We start from the raw sequence: 11,103 nt of genomic DNA, 5'->3' as shown, positions 1-11,103 counted from the left end.
GGTAGGAAAAACTCCTCGTCACTCAGATAACATTCTCTAATTTTCGTTGCTGCCGACGTGAAATTAAGGCAATGGTTGAATTTACTATAATTACTCTAACCTATTAAAGTTTTTTTTTTTTTTTTAATTTACTATGCTTTAGATCTTTATCTTTACAGCTAATTATTTTTCAACTGGCTCGCCGTTTTGGTAGGAAGAATTAAATTTAAGTCAATTATTTTATGTTTCATTCGAATTTGTATAGCAGTTTTGGTGCAATGAAGTTACTGAATTTTCAATAATAATTCGATTTGAGTAACGTTGTTAATTAATGATATTTTAATAGTGGGTACAACAGACCATCTTAGTAATTAAATGTTGTGAGCGTTTAAAAAACATTGTGCTCTTTATTACATTTTGGATTTGAACCCTCTTTTGACCTTTAAGCCTCAAAACTCAAATCAAATTTAACAAATTCCATAATTGATATTTTTCATATACCTATACTAGCTAAACCAGCGGCTTTACCTGCACGATATTTATATGACTTTACCTATAGCACAAAAGCCGCTACCCCCCGAGGGGTAAACTAAAAAGGTTCTTCCCCGGGACTAAAACTATATCCATACCAAATATCATCTAAATCGGTTCAAAAGTTTAAACTTAAAGAGTTAACAGAGAGATTTACTTTTGCTTTTATAATATTAGTAAAAAAAAACAACGTAATGATTTATTATCATTCACTCTTATCAAAACAATTTTGAATAAACTAAATTATTATTTACTATTACAAAGATAACGGATTCAATTTTACCATAAAAAAATATGCCATTTCGATAGAAAATCGAATCACTAGAGTTTTAAGTAATATCACAACATAATTCCATATATAATTCAAAATGAACGTTATAAAAGTATTTATCTATAAAACATTATCAGAATAGCGGCGTAATGCAGAGAATAACCCATAGATAAACAGGAAGGAAGCTATGACGCAACTACTGTGCTGTACAAAATTGCTCACTCAATAGTAAAGGGTTGCGAAAAGAAAATTGAAACGAAAGCATTAAATCAAGCATTAAATATTTGATATTAAAAAATATATCCGTTATTAAGCTACCCGTGTTATATTATTATTGACTGAACTTCTTTCTATCCTTCCTAAAATAAAATTCGTATTATACATAGAGGTATATTAAATACTATGTATGTGTGTATTTTGTTTTTGCCTTTTCAGGTTTATTATTAAAATTTTGATTGATTCGATAAATCATCTTTCAATGCAAATGCTGTAAACAAATATAATGTTACCGAAAAAGTGTTCACAGAATCATTTCGAATCTAAGAAATCAGAATTCAGCAATAGTCGGATCTTGAAAAACTTGTCACATTATATTGTCAACCCTACGTCGCGTCTCAGATATTACGTCATAAATCTACGCTGCGCGTTGGATCGCTGTCGCCTGTCGATTATCACGGGGGAAACGTTTTTAACTCAGAATGAGGTATTATAGAAATGATAAATGCCAAAATCATAAAATACAATATTATGTATATTATTTTTTATGATTTTGGCATATACCATAGAAATACGTGGTTTAAGTGTCGCCTAGCGATGTAAAAAGTCACAGGCTCGATCTTAAACCCTTGGGCTATTTTCGTTGCCACTTCTTACACAAGCTTTAACTTTAAATATCTAGAGAATAATAAAGAATAGAATTTATAGAAGAAGAATATAATTCTTTCAAAAAAGTTCCAATATCAACAATTAAGAGTTTTTTTTTAATTTCTCTTTACTGTATAAGATTTTAATTTTTTTTCTCTTTACTGCTTTTGTAGTTGGATTAAACTTTTGGCTATTAGACTTTTTTAATTTTTGGAGGATAAAACATAAATAAACAACATTGACCTTTAATTTACATGACAGAGGGTTTAACTTGTGAGGTTTTGTAGAACTGAATTGTCGAACTTATATAAACAAATTGTCCAATAACGAATTTTCCGTAGGAAATTTATATCCCATTTCTTTGACACGGAAAAATCACCCGTTCATAATATATACGCAAGATCAGCGACGAATGTGTCAGCGCTTGGGTACAAATATTTATATTTTTTTTTATTATTTAGATTCAGTTGTTCGTCATACATTTTGAAAACTTCGTCGAGTGTCAGTTCGGAAAAATATCAAGTTATATAATGACGAAGTTCTTTCCGAGACTTTTCGATTTAAATTAAATTAGATTTATCAACGTAATTGAACTTTTGATGTAAAGAAATATAACTCAAGAATTGATTTTTGTAAATTATAAAGAAGAATTGAAACATCGTGGTTGGGTTTTGTGCAAGCAACCCACTCATCAGTCATTCTTCCGCCAAACAGCAATAGTTAGTATTATTGTGTTCCGGTTTGAAGGGTAAGTGAGCCAGTGTGTCAGTGGCACCATGCATACGGAGTCCCTTTGATTTATGGCACATTAGCCGATGTAAGGAATGGTTGAAATTTCTTACGGCCTATGGGCAGTGGTGATCACTTACCATTAAAAAAAAAACTATCAACAATACGCATGGAATATTTGTAAAAAAAGTTTGTTAAATTTTTTTCTCCTTTAATTATGTTAAAATATGACGTGTAAGATTTTCAATAAATATGAATATATAATATTTCAATAAATATTAGATTTTTTGCAATATATTTTGGTAGAATCGTTGACACTTACGTTACTGAGTACTTTTTAAGAAATCCTTAGTGGCAAACGCAAATAGCTAGGTAACTATCATGCGCGTCAGTGTGACTAGAGAGACAAAAGCGTCGTGTCGTCAAAAAAAAATAATAAATACAAACAAAATAAATATAATTACATACAATTCTTAATTAAATAGTTTTAATTATGTTGTTTGAAATGATTTCCCTTTTAAACATATATTTGTTTGTATCATATATTTAAACTAAATACATAACAATATATAAATATAAAAAGTCTTATAAATTAAATGTGTATGGTTTGTAAAGAGGGTTCGTGAAAAGTGTATGAGAACTATTAGCTTATAGCAAACAGATTTAATACATAAAAATCTACATTTATTTGGTCAAGATACTTCAGAACTCAAGGCGAAGGCGGAAATTGTCCCTAAAAGTGATAACGCCCTTGTTTATTTGCTTAACAAAAAGGTCCTATGTTTGTTTTTACATTTTTAGAGGAATCTAGACTCTTTGCCGACAGGGGATTAATTTGTAAATAACATGAAAAGTTACGATGCATATATGCGAGCACGAGTCGTATAAAATACATAATGAAATTAAAAAGATAATTATTACAATTATAAAGTTAACACAGCTATTTTTAAAAATATGTATATATTTCAGTTTAGTATTTGCATTTATGTAAGAAAATATTGATTTTATATCTATTGTACAACTACGTGTATATTGGTAAGTGGTAACTTTTTAAATATTTTAGCGCCATTTCTCCAATATTCATTGTTCTGAGTCCGGAACGGTTCTACTACGACGCCATTTGCAAATGACAAAAGATAGCGATCACTGTGTTGCCAGTACTCAACTACGCGCTATTATACAGCCAACATAAGTTTATAACCAAAACAACAATTCCACCGAGAGTTTCTGTTTGTTTAACTTATCAAATTTATAAATTGTAATAATTAAGAGTATAAAATATTGGATTGCGTTATAAAATATTTTTATAGACAACGATATAGCGTAATTATATAAATACGTCATTAAGTAATAACGTACAATCGTGTGAAAAAGCGATAGATATTCATTCGTTGCATACATTAAATGTCATATAAAATGAACGTTATAATAGGTAATCGCATCATATAAGTAACTTGCACCAAACCCTAAGGCTCTCGGAATACAGTTGGTAATCGGATAGCAGCTTTCAACGAAAATTTCACACTCCCGTTATAAAATGATATCACACTTTTGACAACGTCCGAGCAATTATTCGGTTTATATTTACTACAAGTCAATCACACGTTTACAAACGAAATCACAACACAAACGAATTAATTAATTGTTTATAATTACATATTCATTATGATAATGCTAAGTTGTTACTGACTTAATTGAATACAATTAAAATGTATGTACGTGTCAAACACGCACACATTAATGTTCGATTAAAATATACGCGTCAAAACACACACGCATACTCTGATATTTTGTTAAAATTATATAGGCTAATCGAAAAAGGTATAAACATATTTATTAATATTATATTTTATTATACCGCGTCGATTCGATGTTAAATGTTGTTTTTTTTTTTTTTTAATAAGCTATAGATATCTTTTTTTTATATCGTTGTAATGAAGCAATTGAGAAAATCAGTTTAATCCTAATATATGATAAATATTTGACGGTCACTGACACTGCGAGATAGTAAACGCCGTATACCATTCATTACACTGGCTCACTCATCTCACAAACCGGTCTAACAATACATAGACAATATATATTATTTGATAGAATAACAGTAACTTTGCCGTTGCCAACAATAATCCGTAAACAATTCAGCAGCGCATTTATCTGCACTATATAACCAACGAAGTACATTGCTCGCATCAAAAGTTAAGTAAATTCGCTGAAAGCTTATTATACTGTCACGTTTGACAAATTCACTTAGATTTTGTTCATCGCTCGCTGCCGGCAAGTGGCAACTTTATAACTCAGTTAGTTATATAATCAACTTCAGAAGGCTGGATGTAGGTTATAAACATCGGATGTACTTCGATATGAAGATACAACTCATCGGGGATTTCCCTTCACTCAAACGTTGTATAAGAAACGTATACACATATATAAATGTATGTGTAACCTTGACGGTCTTTTGGGTAGTCTATTTGGCTTTCTTTTCTGAATAACAACCTAATTAACATTATTAATGTATTTGTATAAAAATATATTAATTAGGATTTTGGAAATGTTTTGCTGCCGTGTCTCATGGAACACGTAAAGCTTGCGTCTGATCTTTGGTCATATTTGATAACCTTCTTAGTGGTAGTGAGTATAAAATAAAATAAAATGCTCTTGAGTTTACTTTCACCATAACTTAACGATAATATATCCTGAGTAGTAAGTTGGTCCTCCGTTGAAATTATTAGTATATCATAAGACTCATCGTTATAACAAATTGGTATTAAAAGGACGTAAGTTTTGTTAGTTCACTCAATTTTTCGCTTTTCTGAGTCCGCGTAAAAACTGCCAATCTGACTGTTACAGACCAAACAAAAAGGTCCGACAATATATAATATTATGGTACAGATACAGGCAAAACTATTTCAGTAAACTGAACTTTATTGGAAGAATTATATAATATAGGATTAAAATTCGATACGAATACAACAAATGAGCGGTTATGTTCTCGTTTGCTCGATTTAGTTTTAGTATTTATTCTCGTTCGAAATTATAAATTTCTTAAGTAAATAAGTTTCTGTTTATGTTTTAACATTTGGAACGATACTGATTGAGATATTATTAGATGTTTTAAACAACGTACGAATAAAAACACGTAGAGCTTGCGTTACGATGTTTTAGCACTAAGTACTGGCCAGTGAGGTCGCATAGCACGATAGTGAAGGTACTTATTTCGAAACAAAATAAGTCTGTGAGCAGAACACGCATCTGAAATGAATAGACCGAGTGTAAATCAAAGCAAATGGCATTTTCACCCTCATTTCCTCTCGGGCTCGGTAAAAATATCGTGATGGAATCTACATGTGCCGTATGGAAACTCTGCTACTATTTTTTTTATTTATATATAAAATTGGGAAAATTGGGTCAAGTGATTAAGTAGTCACCACTGCCAATAGACGTTGACGCTGTAAGAAATATTAACCAGTCCTTACATCGCCCATACACCACCAACCTTGGGAACTAAGATGTTATGTGTCTTATGCATATATATATATATCAAAATATACTTTATTCAAGTAGGCTTTTACAAGCACTTTTGAATCGTCATTTAATAAGTGAAGCTACCACCGGTTCTCAATACAGATTCTACCGAGAAGAACCGTTACTCTTTTTTTTAACATTTCAAAATATAAAGTCATGTTAGTTAAATACAATTACTTATGTATATATTACGTACATACACGGACTCATTCACTAAGTATTGCTGTTTGACGGCAGAATACCTGATGAGTAGGTGGTACCTGCCCCGACGGGCTTGCACAAAGCTCTACCGCTAAGTAAATCATACTTATCTCTTCACCACACAGTCACCTTTCAAACTGGTCTGCACGAAGCTCTACTATTATATTTAGCTATGAATAAAATAATTTAATACAAAAGCTATACGCAATTTTGTGGCTGGCTGTCTCTAATATTTAATGCATCATAATTTATGAAAAATATTTGCATATGTAGGATAGCGTATTCGCGCTGTATCCACTATAACGCATTGCGTCAAATGCACCTTTCTATTATTAGCAAATGGATTCAAACGTTGATGACACCATCATCTAAATTTCACCTAGATAACGTTTATTATAGGGCGAAGTTCCGCTCGTTACGGGCCTCTATTCACTTGTTTGAAGCGAGCTTGATTACATATTTCACATGGTAATGTTACAATTTATACGAAAGTGCATATTTTTAAATTAAATGTTTTCTCCGTTTTTTAAAGCAGATATTTTTACATCACTACGTTACGTAGACTAGAAGTACAAATACACAAAATAAAACCATTCTCGTTTTATCGCATTAGTTTACTTTAGAAGTAAATAGAAACTGTTACCTCTTCCAATAATAAAACTCTAGTTTAATCTATATACATATATAAAAGCGAAATACCACTAACTGATTAATCACGAAATCTCAGAAATAATATAATACCGACAAACTTGAAATTTAACAGGTAGTTCCCTAATAGGGCGTAGACATCCGTTAAGAACGGATTTTACGAAACTCTAAGGGAGTAAAACGGGGTTTGGAAAATTGTGTTTTATAAATTTCGCACGGGTAAAGCCGCAGGACCAGCTATTATAATAATAACACTGATCTAGTGATCTAATATAGGGTAACGCTAACCATACAGAATGTGTTCGTATTTATAATTCATCCCGTGGTCAGTATAGGAAAACATTGTGAGGAAGCCTGCATATATCCGTTGAAAGATTACCACATGAGAATCCCCATCCAAAGCGGAGCAGTGTGGTAGAGTAGGCTTCTCTATAACCCCTCTTCTTAATAGCAGGCTTTTGCCCAGCAGAGTGACATAAGTAACACTACACTAACTTTATCTATTATTTATCTAAAACAAGTCAAACTAACGCGTACTTAAATTACAAGTATTTAAAAACGATAAGACAATTCGTTATCTGCCTTAAGGGATTTTAATTAATTTCATAAAATCGTTGACCCATAACTTCATCGTGGAAAATAATCAATACAATATTCGAAACAAGTTGAAGCGTTAAGCTAAAAGCCATTTTAAATATTTAAGATATCGGTAAATCGGAGCGTGTCGTGCTGAAGGAATTTTCATCATAATAATTGATATTTATCACTTAGATAACATCACTTATTAACGCCATTAGCGTTAACAAGTAGATGAGAACTTTGCCTTTACGCTATTATATATTACAGATTTAAATAAGTTTTCGTTATCTCGTTACCGAGATAAGACTAATAATCGCTGGCTTTTGGCCAAACTTTAAAAAAATATTATTTCGTTTACCTATATTTTAGGGAAAATAAAATTAGAAAAACCTGGCAAGAATTTAATCTGTATCGTTCGGATGTATTAAAGGTGAATAAAAATAAATACCTATTTACCACCAGGATTGAATCCTAAAACCTTGCCGTTGCTCGAATAAAATGTTCATATAAATACTTGGTAGTAAACGGTTTCTTCAACTTAAATATAACATAACTAGCTGCTCGTTCAGACTTCACTCGGCTTAATAAGAGATTCTGTCATACATGATTTTCGCGAAACTTTAACCATTAAAACATGGCATGCAACGGAAAAAGGAATATTTTTCTTCGATACTCTGCTCCTAATAGTGATGGTATATAACCTATAGACTTTCCGACTTTCCGAATAGACCAGTTGAAATTAGCCCGTTTAACCAAAAAAACAAACAAACTTCATATTTATAATAATGTTAGTATAGATTTAAAGGCATTTCGCTTGAATACAAAGTAATTAAATGTTACTTATATTATTTAGTTCACCGTAGCCATTTTGTAACGAGATATTGTAAACAGTGCAAACTTTGTTAACGTAAGATTCTAGAGTGTTTTAATCCAATGTTTAACCGGGAGCAAGTTTAAGAAACCAAATTGAGTTCTGGTAAAAGCCGGGATCACAATTAATCTTGGCTCTTAATCTTAAAAGTATGGTTTCGTATTTATATTAAATGCTTAAAATAAATTTATTTTGTATTTATTATACTCGGGTGAGAGTTTTCTCGAAGAAAATATATACGAGGACAAAATATACATAATGTTGTAATATTTAATAATAGTATCATAACACTCATGTGCCGAGATGGCCCAGTGGTTAGAACGCGTGCATCTTAACCGATGATTTCGGGTTCAAGCCCAGACAAGCACCACTGAATTTTCATGTGCTTAATTTATGTTTATAATTAATCTCATGCTCGGTGGTGAAGGAAAAAATCGTGAGAAAACCTGCATGTTCCTAATTTCAACGAAATTCTGCCACATTTGTATTCCACCAACCCGCATAGGAGCAGCGTAGTGGAATATGGTCCAAACCTTCTCCTCAAAGGGAGAGGAGGCCTTAGCCCAGCAGTGCGAAATTTACAGGCTGTTAATGTTAAAAAAACACTCATGTTGACGTTATATCTATATATTATGTAAAATTGCATGATAGTATGTATTTTTGTGATCAACAGACACAAGAATAGTTCCATCGATACCACTTGAGCATCACTTAGGTGTATTTTTTCATGGATAATGTTTTCATACTACATTTATGGGTATATGTAATTTGCAACCAGGTGTGACTGCAGCACATAAACTTCTTTATAATAAAACTGATCGCTATGATGATATAAGGTCAAGGTATACCAGGTTTTTAAGATATAAGTAGGCGGACGAGAAAATAGACCACCTGATGGTAATGTCCACTCATAGACATTGGCGCCGTAAGATGTTTCAACTAATCCTTACATCGCCAATCCCAAAGGGGCATCCCTTAGGCCTCTTGTTACACTGCCCCACTCTCCCTTCATACAGGAACACAAAAATTCTAACAATAATTATTGTTGCTTGGTGGTAAATTATAAGTATGATGAGTGAGAGTACCTATCCAGACGGGCTTGCACAGAGAGTTACAAACAAATATTTAAAAAAAAATTAGGCAGGTTTCACCATTAGACGTTCAACTATAAAATAAAATGGCACTAAGAAATAATTACCGAACGGAAAATATGATAGTTAACTTTTTCCGTTTTGTTTGATAAAATATGAAAATTAGGTGGAAAACTAACACAAGATTTCTCTACTCTGTATTCGTTTTCGGTAACAATTTCGTCGCTATAATTCAAGAAACAATCACGAAAGCAATATATAGAATACAGTTTCGCTATACCCCTTGAATGGGCACTCGTAACAAAGGCATCACAAGACGCGTGTCACAATCGTCGAGGATTGATCGCTCTGATGTTTATTTCGCTCGTGGAGATCAGATTCTGTCAATAATATAACTACTCATATAGCGTATCGGGACGGAAAATATCTGATTCTCACACTTTATTTTATCTCTTTTGAAATTTTTTTTGGCATTGGTCTTAATGTATACAGCCAAACATAAAAAAAACCTATATTTGTCTCAAAATTCTAGTGTTACCTTAAATAAAAAAAAATGTTGTTATTTGTAATTACATTCAATGTGAATGCATGTTACTGTTATGTATATATTATGACGTATTTTGAAATCAAATTAATCATGAAACGTTATTTAAAAAAATAACCCGCCGATTTTCTGTCACCAGTTCTTCTCAAGTATTTTCTTTTTCGACCCAATGGTAATATTTAAATTAACAATCAATAAGTTATTTTCAGTTGAATTAAGTTATTTGATTTGATTTATAGAGGACAAAACTATAACAATAATATAACAACAATGTACGTCTGTCATATCTCATTATCTAATTCCTTAAAGGCCTGCAGAGCTGCAGGTCGTAGTTGCAGGTAAATTAAACGAACTCGCTAAGTAATACATAAAGCAATATTTTTATCATATATTATATGTTATTCGTATATGTACCTATATAATATAATTATCATATTCAAATGTTTCTAAATATATATATATATTATATACGAATCTATGCCTTGCCGTATAAAAGGTTTCATTCGAAAAAAGATAATTTATCTTAATACAACCCCAGGATTCCCCATGAGGAGATATCAAGCGAGATACATAAAAACTTATATAAATCTGTTGTCTTGTACTTAATAGAGGAATTAAAAATAAATTTATTTAAGTATCTAAATATTTATTATGTTCGAACATATAAGGTGACAAACGCACATACTTTGTATTATATTTAAAATTATTTGTATAAAATATTTATACAGCGCCATCTATCGAAAAACCAGAGTAACTTAAATAGAGAACTAAACGGGTGACGAGGAAAACCACCGAATAATAAAGTTTTCCAAGTTTATAATAGAGGTCAGCAGCCGAAGAGTCTTGATAAGAACCCCAGTACCAACTAACAATTCCATAGGTGACGCTTTTAAAAGAAATTAGACAATACACACACATGGTATAGGCTCATTAAAATTATGACAAAAATAATATTTTAATTGAAGTAAAACATTAGAAATTCCTATAAGATAATTTCATAATAATATAATAGACTTGCATTAAAGAAATACCAATATATTTTATATACATATATACAAATGTAAAACCCTTTTTAGGCCATACTATTTTTAAATGGCAGGTTGCCAACGATTTTACTTAAGAGAATCTATAACATCAAGCCGAAGACTTGAAGAACAAAGCTGTACAAAAATCAATGAGATTTGGCAACACCCAGTGTCACAAGTCAACATAAAGCGCCTTCAGCGCTATTTTATAGTATGCAAAGTTTTAATTTTATGCATTATTGTAGGTT

The sequence above is a fragment of the Vanessa atalanta genome, chromosome 9, assembly GCF_905147765.1.
Source record: "Vanessa atalanta chromosome 9, ilVanAtal1.2, whole genome shotgun sequence".
NCBI lineage: Eukaryota > Metazoa > Arthropoda > Insecta > Lepidoptera > Nymphalidae > Vanessa > Vanessa atalanta.
This window is presented reverse-complemented; position numbering follows the sequence as displayed.